We start from the raw sequence: 13,471 nt of genomic DNA, 5'->3' as shown, positions 1-13,471 counted from the left end.
CCTATATACATAAACTTGGTTTCTTCAACAACTTTGAATGGACTATGTTCATGTTCAATTCTGATTGCCCTTTGACATGTTTTCTCTATTTCCATGACATGCTTATTATGCTAAAGTAGCAAGAATTTCACACAGAATTTCATATATAGCCTCAATCTCTAGTCACTTGTGTGGTTTTTAGATTAATTTCCCATTACATTAGATTTATAATGTGTACTTGTAACTCATATCACCAAATTTATTATAGGAAAGCAAGTGCAATCTTCAGTATTTATCTGCTTGCTATTTGCTTAGGGAGGTGTGAGGAAGATAAAGGTTAATACAAAAAAAAAGGTGACATTCCATTATGTTTGCCAAAACTATTTCTAACCTTTTCTTAATATCATGTTAAGTTAAACCAAAGAAGGAGAAATAATGAAGATTTTTAAGGAAAATAAAATTAGAAAACACACAACTATGTTCTTCTTTTGTCTTTCACTTTTAAAAATTAAACTAATATAAACATGATTTTTTAAAAAGTATACTTTTAGTTAGATCACACAAACTAATGGCTCAAATTTCCCCTTCAATTTAGTTACTGATTTTTTGCATTCTATTTGTTTGATTAATATAATTTGAGTCTGTTTTTCCTCTTTCTGTGTCCCTTTTGGTGAAGACAAAGTAAAACAAATTTGCAGTAAGAATTTGAAATTACCAAACCAAGTGATTTTAAGTAAATAAAGGAAATATGGGAAGGAATCCATCTCATTCCTTCAATTTGCACTGCCTCTATAGCTTTGTATGGGAAAAAGTACATCTCTCTTCACTTCGATCTTTATTTTGTCACTAAAATCATATCATCTTTACCCTTATAAGTCATTTCTATTTGAAATTCAGGTGATAAACTTTTCATTCTATTACATTCTTTGTTCTCCTTGAGCTCTAAGAAAATTTGCTTTGAACCTATACTTGCATTTTCTTCCAATTGGATTAATTAAATTTTCTTTTAAATGAGTGCATGTGTGTACACATGCATATATATGCATATATACATACACACATATATACATGTGCCATATGTTTATACATGTGCACACATATTAGGATGTATATTTGTACTAGTTTGAATTTTTAACGGGATAGGCCTATTAAATGACATTCTGAAGATTATTTTTTCTAATTCTCAAAATTGGAAAAGAAAAATTATGTATTCCATTGGAGAGAAAAAGAGTCAACTTTAAGGAAGCAGTGACTGACAATAAGGACTGCAGTAGAATACTAAGAATGTAATTTTTACTGGTAAATCTTGGTGTAGGAGAAGTATGATTTGATGTCCTACTTGTTCAGTTAATATAGTCACAGGATGCAGCCACAGAAGTTGAGATGTTGATGTAATAAGTTGTTAATATTTGGTGATAAGATAATAACCTTTATGAATTATTGACACTTCTTTCTGACTCAAGAGGTAACATATGACTGGCTGGGGCAAAATTCATCTAGCTTTTGAGAGCTTTAAAGTAGTTAAGCTCTTGTGACAGCCAGCACTTTGAGAATTATTATTATTTGCTTCAAGTGAGTTGAGGCAGGAGCTAGTAGTCAAGGAAAAATCTGGCTCCGGAGAGGAATGTTTTTTTGAGATATGGCAGTGAAGGAAGTATTTTTCTCTGTCTCTCTCCCTCAGTCAACCCTGGCCTATATCAAGATAGATATTCCTGAGGCAGTACTCAGAAGGAAACACCTCATCAAAAGGATGAAGAGTCAATTTGACAATTAAATGCATAGTGTGGGGGGGGGAAGATGTGCACTAGAGGTTAGAGGCAGCTTAAAGGAAAAGGACTTCTGCTAAGAAAAGAAGTAGCTATGTAAACAAGAGAAAGCTAGCTCTGGAAATAAAGAGCAGAGCTATTGAGAGAGGACACAGAAAGCCCAGTTAAATAACCTGTTTAGGAAAAAACCTCATCAAGTGGGAATATTTGTAAGGGTTGCACAGGAGATAAAGAAAATCCAAGCTTTGCAGAACAAGATTTGTGAGTAGTCTTAACCACGTGTGTTCTTGATGTATGTATCTCACCATCATTGTGCTCTGCGTATATGCTCACCCTTTCTAAGGATACTTTGAGCGCTTATAGGAGAGTAAATTTCAAGTTCTAAGGGGAATATTTTGTAGTTACTCTTTTTATTGTAGCATCTTAGAAAATATCCTTGCTAGGATCTGATTGTGTCTATGGTTGGTTATTATTGGGAGGCATACAAATGCGGGCTCCTAAACCACCAGTAGGAACACATATGAATAGGTAATCCTATAGCTATTGAGGAGAATAGCTGCCTTCCAGGAAAGTAGGCCATAAAGTGATTTTCTATATGGAAAAGTGAAACTACTGGCTTTTGGGATATGGGCAATGATTGTCATGATCCACATATGTAGTATATGCCTATAATATAATGAAACATAGAATTTTTTTTATTCAGATTGCATAAAAAGAATAGCTTCATTATGTCAAACAATAAATAATTATCACATGTATCCTTTGTGTAGAACATCATGTTAGGAATTGGGGAGTTTTCATAAGATATACATGTAAAGAAGTAAAAAATAATCAAATATGTAATATGTACTAAGTTCTGAGAATACAATTACAAAAGAAAGATAGTTGTTTCTTTTAAGAAGTTTATATTTTAATGAGGGATTATATATATATATGTATATATATACACATATCTATGCATACATACATATATACACACATTTATATATATGTATGTGCATATATGCATACAAATATATATTTGCACACACATATATGTATATATCTTTATCCACATCAATTTATATATATCTATCTATCTATCTATCTATCTATATGTGTGTATATATATATATATACGTGTGTGTGTGTGTATATATATATATACATATGTGTGTGTATGTATATATATATATATACATATGTGTGTGTGCATATATATATATATGTATATATATATATATATGCACACACACAGAATGATGGTCAAGGAAGTATAGATGTATATTTTGTCTAGTGAAATCATGAGAAGTGTGAGTACAGCCATGGCAGGGGTAGGGGTTGGGGTGGGAGGGGACAGGTTGATTGAGTCTTTAAGTAACCATGAGGGCATTGATTTCATTGTGGTTTCCTGAGCAGGAGGTTAGGAGAAAGGTTATTAGTCTACAAGATGACCAGTCTGGTACAAATGAAGAAAAGAAAAAAAAATCATCTATTAAGTATGTATTATGTGCTATGGTTAAGTATTGAGGCTACAAATGGGGAGAAAAAGCCAGGCTGTATTCTCAAGGAGTTCACATTCTAATTTGTAAAGATAATTCTTATAAAATAGTTTGGTAAATGGCAAGCTTTTAGAGATCTTTAATGTATGGCAGCAAATAAGGTGTAAGGGACAGAGGAATGGAAGGGAAGGCAAAGGGGAAGAGTGCCTCCCACTGGTGGCTCAAGCTTCCTGGCTGTCCCCATGGGGTCTAGCAAGGCTGGGAGTCATCAGAGGAAGGGGTGATAGGAAGTCAAGGAGAAAAGGTGTTCACTGGTGTTTCTTCCAACCCCATGGTATCTGGAAGAGGGTTTGTAGGGGAAAAGGATAAGAGGAATATTAAATAGTGTTAGGACTCGCTAGTTACAGTAGTCTTTTTACTTATGTCTTTTTCCTCATACATTTACTAAACAGGATTGCGTGGGCTCCATGGCAAACACCAAGGTAACTTCAATGAACAATGTTATGGGATAAGTGCACCAGAAAGGTACAAGATAAAAGGAAGGGTAGTAGAGAGCACTGAGTTTATGTTGATTAAGAATACATTGAAACAACTGAGAATGCTTAGTTTGGAGAAAAGAATGTGATAATGGAATGTGATAGTTATGTGCAAGTATTTTAAGGGATTGTAAGTTAGAAAAGGTATTAAAATCAACTTTTTGGACCATGGTGGAAGAACTAAAAGCAATGTCTGAAAGTTTCAAAGAAGCAAACTTTGGCTTGATATTGAGAAAAAAAGAAAATGAAGAAACTTTTTAACAATTAGCATTATCAAATATTAGCTACCTTTACATATAGTTCAGATATTTTCAAGTAAAGGCTAGTGGTCCCTTATTGGGTATATTGTAGAAGACATTCTTTCAAGGCATGGATTGCACTGGATTTTCTCTGGAGTCCTCTTTGACTCTAGAATTCTGTGTGATTTATGCAAGTCAGAGGTAGCAGGTCATGACCATATGGAGGAGATCAATGAAGGCTTTTGAAGGAGTAATGTTTGGGAATTAAAGGATTGGTAAGTGTTCAAGAGATGAAGAGGGAAGGATGGACTTTCAGGCAAAGGGAATAGGTTGATCAATGTCATGGATGTAGGGATTCATAGATCCAGTATATGGGAAAAAAGGTAGGACCGTTTAGTTTCTCTGGACTATAACGTATAAAGGGCTATAATGTGCAAAAACAATCATTCAGTATTTATGTATAAATATTTAAATATTATCCTTGTTTTCTTAATTCAATTTTAAGTGAAATGATATCAAAGTAAAAATAGAGTAAGTGAATTTGTATATAAACTAATTTAATTAAATTGGCTGAAATAGTATTCCTTAAATATTTAAAAACAATTTTTACTCCATTTAAATTTACTAAATCACTAGAATTACTTTTTTTTGTTGTGTTTTAATGGCAAAGTGGTATGGGGCTCCTTCATGTGAAGGCAAACTCTATAATCAGAATAAAAATATATGTACTTGTAATACATTATATTCATCAACAGCTGTGATAAAAGAATGGGCCAAAATCAAAAGAAAGGCAAGCACTACATTTATTAATGATAATGTGAGCTTATTTCTTTTTGAAGAAGAAAAAGATAAAAAGTAGTTAGAAGACATTTTCCTTGTGACAAGTCCAAGTATACCAATATAATTCAAATAATCTTGCTGGTTTGCCTTTAAAGTTTAAACAAGCTCAGACTCCATATTGCTGTGTTTCATATGGGAGTAGGAACTATCTACCATTCAAATAGATATATGAAAGATCCTTTCTTCATTTTATGAGCATGGAAATAACCTCAAAATTTTATATTCCTATACTAGAGGCTACAATAATATAACTCCATGTTAACTCAAAATATTACAGATATTTCTATGCCAAAGTTTAATGCCATAATTATTCAGATGAAAACCTGTATTTTGCTTTATAGTAAATATTCTGAAGTTTCATTAAAAGATACTAATGTATTTACAAGCTATTAATGAAATTTTATTCAAATAATAATAAATTCTGCTTCTTTTATTCTTATTGGTGTCTGCAATGCTTTTAAGTTGTTTGCTTGTCCCTTGCCTAATCCATATGCTATCAAAAGATTATCAAAGCTGGTTTAGATTTATTTTTCTTCATGGATATATTGACTGTGTTTAAAATGAGTCTTTTTCTTAGATGTTGATCTGTTAGCTCTATGCATTTTTTGTTGTTTGAGTAATTAAGATAGTAGGATGAGTCAATATAGCCCGTGTAAATATAATATGGGACAGTACAGAGTATAGTGCGTAATTGCTATGGACATTTAGGGAATCTGTTAAAAGAATACAATAAGATTCTTTACAAGAATGAAAATTGAATATTAATACCATCAGATATGAAAGAGAAAAATAAAGCTTGCTATATTATTTCTAGTGCCTCATGGAACATTAAAGAACTGAATCACACTATAAAGAGAATAATGATTTTAACATGTCGAAGGAGAAGAAGATGTTCACTGGTCTTTATTATAGGACATTACCTTTTTCTTCTACTAATGGATTTCAAAAGTTAGCAGAGGAGAAGCTGCTGATTGTGGCATAGACTTTAAACATGAAAAGGAATGGAATAAAAAAGCTAAAAAAGTAATCTAAAAAGCTTCAAGATCTACATTCATTCGATGGAATTATAGCCACATAAGGATGATGAATATTATGATTTGAAACTAACTGTACAATTTAAAAATCCTAAATATTGATGCCCTTGGTGGTAAAAATATTCTTTTACGGAATTTATATAGCCCTCATTGCAAATAAGGACATTTTTATAGGAGAAATATTCAGCATATCTTTTGTCATATTTATTTGATAATTAACCATACATATATATATTAGAATATACATATAGAATATGTATTACATTACATTACATTAGAATATATATATTAGAACAAAGATTTGAAGGTGTGTGCATAATTAATCTATTCCTTAAGATTCTGAGAAGGAAAGGGCATGCTTATATTAAAGCTTTTTGGAAATAAAAATGGGCCATTTTTAAAAATGCTTGCAATAGAAATGCTCTGTATAAATTCCCTTAACTCTGGAAAGGCAGAGAATAGTGACAAAGGGAGCAAGGCAAGGAGATAATAGCAGAAACCATTGTTCTGAGAAGAGATCCTAAACTTTAAAAATTAGGCCTCAACTACTTGGCACAGTTGTCAAATATCATTAGATCGCCAGTAGACAAATTCCAGGACACAAAAGGTTGCATACAACTTCCCACATGATACAAATGCAACTCTCCTCAGATTAGCAGCTGTCCTTATCTGGAAGCAGAAAAGCTCACAGTTACAGTTGTGCCATAGGAGAAGTTAAGATCTTTCTGTTGAGGATCCAAATCCAGCTGCCTGTTAGATGTCTCAGAAACAAGTGTCCCCCAATGGTGGTGATCTTCACTAGACATTTTCTTGCTGTATTACTGTCCTTATTGAATATTTTCTCTACATACTAACAAATCAAGAGAACTCTTTCACAATACAGTACCACCCAGGAATTCTATTGCTGTAGTGCCCAATGGTTGAAACAACTACGCCCCTTTATGTTGGTGCCTATGTCCTTCTTTCTGGGTTATGATCAAAGGCATTAATGCAGAGGACAAAAGTCTTGTTTTCTGTGTCTCTGGGACAGCATCAGCCCCACATTGGGATCCCAAAAGCTTTGAATATGTCTTTTGGTAACTGAAGGAAATTATAAAGCTGGTTTAATTTGACCATATTATACTTTCAGCAATGAATGCAAATGAAAACTCATCCTGAAGACTAGATTTAGTCTTCAAAGTTTCCATCCATCTAACTCTAAATTCTAGTGAAAATTACTGGTAAAGAGATTGTATCTTCTTCCCATTCAAGAGACACTTACCCTATTCATTCTTTGGTTGGTGACCTCATTACAGTCCCCCTAAACCAAAAATCCTGAGGCTTCTTGAGAGTACCATTTTAGGGTGCCATTTCCTGGTCATTGCAATGCCTCAGCCCCAGCCAATTTCTTTAAATCAGTCTTATTTTATCTCAAGGCCAAGTTTTCTTCCTTTTATGATATAAACTAGTGAATCTGACAAATGGATTTATAATTTGGTAACTACCACTAGAAGAAGGCCACCCTTAGGCAACATGCTTATTTTAAGGCTGGCAGCTGATAAATTCTGCCTCTCTTCTTGTTGTCTATCCCAAATGAAAATTTCAAGTTAGGTTTAAGAGTAGAATCATAATAGGCTGGTAGTCTAGACAGGGTTGTGTGACATAGATTAAGTATGATGTAGTGGTAAAGAGATTTGGAGTCTGAGCACTAGGTTCAAATCCTGACTCCACTGCTTACTACCTGTGCTTCCCTGGGCAAATCAGAACCTTTAAAGGATTCAGGTTCAACTCTAAAAATTATACTCAATAATCAGGCATATTTTATTAGATGTTTCTCCCAGATTATACTAAATATCCTAACTATAGAACCCCAGATAAGTCACATAACCTCTTAGTGATCTAGTCAACTCTCATAAGATTTTAAATTTCCAAGAAGGCACTGACCTGCATTGATTAAAGGAATTTTCTCATCCAATTAGGCAGCTAGGTGAAGTGGATAGAACACTAAGCCTGGAATCCAGAAAATGTGGGTTCAAATCCAGCCTCATATACTACTAACTGTATGACTCTGGGTAAGTCCCTCAAACCCTATCTGACTCAGTTTTCTTTACCATAAAATGAGAGTGATAGTACCCAGGGTTGTTGTGAGGCTCAAATTACATAATTAGAAAGCACTTAAAAACAGTGTTTGAAATGCAGTAGACACTTAATGAATTTTTGTTTTCTCCTTCTCTTTCTTCCTTTCTCTCCTCTCCCTTCTTCACTTTCTTTCTTTCTTCCTTCCTTGCCCCTGTAAAACCAAAGATCCAGTCCACATGAAAATAAAGTCAGCAATGCCCTAATTTACCTGTATGTATGGGCAAATTTGGCTTTACCCTTACTCCCACTTCTTTTCAACAATGGTCAGACAAGGAAAGGGTGTTTAGGGACATGTCACTGTATCTTCTAAGCCCTTGCCTTCCCTGACCACATGTCAAGCTATAATCAGAATAGTAGAGCTAGACCAGACTAGAGAAAGAACGAGGGTTTGCGTGGCATAATAAAGAAAAGTAATAGAGTCTAGCGTTCTTAATTCTGAAATAGGATGTTATCCAGTGTTGTCTCTTAAAACTTGGTAGCTCATTAGCTTTTTATTTTTCATTTATAATTTTCATGGGAACTTTTGACATATAAAACTGAGCTATAAGTAGACATAATGCTAGTAGGCTAAGTTCCAACAACTCCAGATGAATATTTGTCTAAAGGAAATATGCATTGTGGAGTTTTAGAATAGAGGAGGAAAACCACATTTAGTGAAACATCCATAGAAGGTCAGTATGGATTTAATAAGTGGAAAATGACTGATTCACGTGTCAGTATTAACAACTATATGGAGAATAAAGAAAAATGAGGTTAGGAAAGATCAATTTTGGAATGTGATTTGCATATATTGAGGAAATGTAAAAGTGCTTGTTATTAAGAAAGGAGCTTATTTAGGTGCAGTATAACTATAAAATATTACACATTGAGATTTAATTATGGTGTTCACAGTGAGCAAAAATAGAATTTCAAGGTTACAGAATACAAGTATTAGAAGACAGTGTACACCTGTATTTACTTGGTTTTTTAAATTAATTTTAATTACAGATATATTTTTCTTCATTGTTTAGCCATTCCTTAGCATCTGCCATTAGTCCTCTTCAGAGAGCCATTCTTTAAAGCAATTAAAAAGAAAAAAAATCAATAAAACCAATTAATATTTGAAACAAATCTAACATTATGTTAAATGTTTCTCAGCTGTGGAACCTAACCTCTGCAAAGAAGTGGAGGGATGTGTAGTCTCACATATTTTCTTTGGTACTAATTTTAATAATTTTAATTTTGCAGCATTCATTTTCTATTATTTTGTTATGGTTAATCTTATTACATTGTCATAGTCAATATGTATGTTGTGTTTTTGGGGTTCTTCTCACCTTATTTTTGCATCAGTTCATATAAGTCATACTGTACTTCCTGAAATACTAATCATAGGCATCATTTCATAAAGTAACATTCTATTTCATATAACAATTTTTTTCATTCCCCAATTAATGAGTATATACCTTGCTTCCAATTCTTTACTGATACAGAAGTGTTATTGCAATTTTTTTTCTGTATGTATGGAGACCTTTTAGGCCAATCCAAAATGTGTGTGTGTGTGTGTGTGTGTGTGTGTGTGTGTGTGTGTGTGTGCGTGCTTAAGAGGAATCTCTGGACCAAAGGGTATGAAAATTATATATTTTTTATTTTGAAAATTTTACCCACTCCATTTGCATAATTCAAATTGTTTGTCAAGAGGGTGTACCCATTCACATCTCCACATATTAGTGGACCTATTTTTCCACATCTCTTCCAATAGCGACTATTCCCATGTTTTATCATCATTGCTAATTTACTAGAAGTGAAGTAAAGCCTCAGAGCTGTTTTGGTTTGTAATTCTTTTATTTTGTGTTTTGGAGTTGTTTGGAACATTACTTTATTCGGTTGGTAGTATATAGCACATTTGAGAACTGCTTGTTCACATTCTTCTCTATAGGGGAAAGCTTTCAGATTTGAAATATTTTTGTCAAGGATCTATCTATCTGTCTGTCTGTCTTTCTGTCTAATGCATCTAGGATAAGAAGGGAAACAATGAATTGGGGGGGGTTGTATTAAATTTCTTTACAAAAATATTTTCCCTAACTCACGACTTTCCTTCTTATCCTAGATAGATTATTTTAGTTTGTGCAAAAGCTTTTCAATTTCATCTAAGCAATATCATCTATTTTTCCTCTTTGTAATTGCCTTTATTTCTTTTTTTGTTAATAATTAGTCTCCTACCTGTAATTGTGAAAAGTACATGATTTGTTTGTCTTCTAACTTTTTATGTCATAATCTTTAATATTCAAGTTGTAAATCTCTTTTGAATTTATTGTAGGATATAATTAATGATGTTTATCTAAGCTTAATTTCTGCCAGACATCTTTTAAGTTTTCCCAATGTTTTTTTTAATCAAATCTAAAGTAATTTATGTTGTCTGATTTAATGGATACTAATATATTAAGTTTCATTATTTCTGATTCACTCATGTCCAGTCATTTCTAGATATCTACTTTTTATATTTAACCAATGCCACATGGTTTTGATGATTGATGCTTATATTGTAGTGTGAGGCCTATAAGTACTATTCTTTATAATTTCCTAAAACTGTTCTTTGTTGTGTTTTTTTTTATATTTTAGATCTTTTGTACCTCCAAATGGATTTAGTCTTATTTTATCTAGCTCTGTAAACTGTATCTTTGATAGTTGGCTTGGTCTAACATTCAAACTGTAAATTAACTTTGGTACTTTTAAATTAAATCTGTACAAGTATCAAGTGTCCCTTGGTAGGTTAATTCCCTGAGTAGTTTATGCATTTTGATACAATAGTGAATGTTATTTCCCTATTATTGCCTCTTGGGTTCTATTGAGAGTAAAAAGAGGAGAAGTTGTTTTAGTAACCTACAATTTTGCTTAAACAATTGTCTGTTTGCTGATTCTCTAGGATTTCCTTAATAAATCACTATAGTATCAGTAAAGAGGGACAGCTTGGTCTCCTCTTTTTGCATATCTTTCCTTTTTCTATTTGCTTTTGCTTTTTTTTCTGGAAATTTGAGACCTATATAAAATAAGGATGCAGAGCAGACATTCTTTCCTTAATCTTATATCTATTGGGGAAACTTCAAGTATATCCCCATATATGATACTGAATTTGTGTTTTACATATGTTTTTATTATATTAAAATACAATTATGCTTGTACTTCATAGAGCTTTTGGCATAGATTAGTCCTGAACTTAATCAAATTCATTTTCATCATCTGTTAAGATAATCACGTAGTTTAGGATTTTTTTTTGTTATGTTTAATATAATTAATTTTTTATGGTTTTCCTAAGGTTGAAGCATCCTTGCCTCCTTAGTATAAATATATTTTGGTCATGATGAATGATTTCTTGAATGAATTTCTTTAATCTAATTGACACAATTTTATTTAATTTATTTCATCAGTTTTAATTAATGATATTGAACTGTGGTTCCGTCTTCTTTTTTGTTTGTTTTATCATTCCCTGCTTCTTTTTTTTATATCAACATTTGTTTCATAAATGAGTTTCATGGAGTGATTTTTTTCTCTGTGTTTGAAAATAACTTATGTGGCCTTGTTATTCATTATTCTTTAAAAGTTAGATAAAATTCTATTGAAATTCATCAGGAAACGGAGTTCTCCTCTCCTCCTCCCCTCACAACTGACTACAGTTGGTAGTTCCTGTGGAGACAGGTGCATTTCCTTTTTTGAGACTGGATTATTTAAAGTGTCTATTTGATGATACTTCGGTTCTAGTATGTTATACTTATGATGATAACATACTTTTTTTGTTGTGTGTGTGTGTGTGTGTGCGCATGTGTGTGTGTGTGTTCAGTTTTATTGGTATATAACTGTACATAATGGGTTTTAATAATTCTTTTTGTTTCTTCTGGTTTCACTGTATTTTCACTTCTTTCATTTTTCAGTTTCTTCATTTGATATTCTACCTTTTTCTTTTTTAATAAGATTGATTTGGGGCAGCTAAGTGGCACAGTGGCCCTGAAGTCAGGAGGACCTGAGTTCAAATCTGGCCTCAGACCAAACACTTGATACTTACTAGCTGTGTGACCCTGGGCAAGTCACTGAACCACAATTGCCTAAAAAAAAATTTGGTTTAATGTTAATCAATTTGTCAGTCTTCTTTAAAGAAACAGCATTTAATTTTCTGCATCATTTCTGTAGTCTTTCTGGTTTTCATTTCACTTATTTCATTTCTAATTTTCAAAATTTCCTCCTTTGTACTAATTATGGCTTTGATTTTTGGTGGATTTCTATTTTTAAGTTCTATACATTTCATTAATCCTTTCATTTTCTATTATGCTCAAGTATGTATTTAGTGATACAGATTTTTTTTCCCCCTCTGAACACTGATTTAATGGAATCCCTAGAATTTTGGTAAGTTTTTTTTATTGTTTAGTCTCCTTTTTCTGTCTTTTATTTGTGCTTCCAAAATCAATTGTCATTTTTAATATTTACATTTATAAATATTGTGTTTAGTGATTCTACATTTTTGTACATTTATTTACAATTTCTCTCTACTCAGATAAATACTCAAGTTTTGCAAAAGTTTCATGTGTTACTGAGAAGGAAAGGGAAAGTTACAATAAAAATTTGTCTGACGCCTACTGTGTCTAGTTGTTGTCCTTTGTGGTTAAAGAGAACCAAAATGACATCACTATGTTGGAGTCAAGGTACAGTGTGTCTGACTGTGGCTGATCAGAAAAATACAAATTCAAAAATCTCTACCACAGGGTGGGTACAAATATTCCACAGGAACATTTGGAGTGCAGATGTCTCTAAATTTGTACTTCTCACTTTTCTTTTGAGCTACTGCAATTCTGATTTGCTCATTGAGCACATTGCCTTTTTTGATGCGGGCACGCTATGCTATATCTGCGCCAATGTCTCACATGTCTCACAATCAATTTCAAAGTTCTTCAGAAAGATGCTGATCTCTGTGTGAGTGCTTGCCTTGTGTGAGTTCTAAATAAAATAGTCGTTTAGGCAAATGTGGATTTGGTCCTCAAATAATGTGGCCAGCTGGTTGGAGTTGGGCTCTCTGTAACAGAGTTAAAATATTTGGAAGTTCAGCTCAAGAGAGGACCTCAATGTTTGATACTTTACCTTCCCAAGTGATCTTCAGAATCTTCCTAAGACAATTCAAATGGAAGCAAATTGATTTCCTGGCATAGCTCTGATATACTGTCCAGGTTTCACAGACATACCGCAATGAAATCAGCATAGTGGCTCTGTAGCCCTTCAGTTTGGTAGGCAGAATAATGCCTCTTCTCTCCCAAACTTTCTTTCAGAGACTCCCAAATGCTGAGCTAGCTCTGGCAATGTGTGCATCAACTTTATCACCTATATGTAAATCCTTGGCAAGTTACTGCCAAGGTAAGTGAACTTTTCCACAACTTGCAAAATTACTCCGTTTGTTCTAACAAATGTTTCCATGTATTGATGATATGGTGCTGGCTGTCAGAGAACCACTGTTTACTT

Source organism: Phascolarctos cinereus, unplaced genomic scaffold, assembly GCF_003287225.1.
Source record: "Phascolarctos cinereus isolate Bilbo 61053 unplaced genomic scaffold, phaCin_HiC Scaffold_4;HRSCAF=312, whole genome shotgun sequence".
NCBI lineage: Eukaryota > Metazoa > Chordata > Mammalia > Diprotodontia > Phascolarctidae > Phascolarctos > Phascolarctos cinereus.
Note: the sequence above shows the minus strand (reverse complement) of the source record.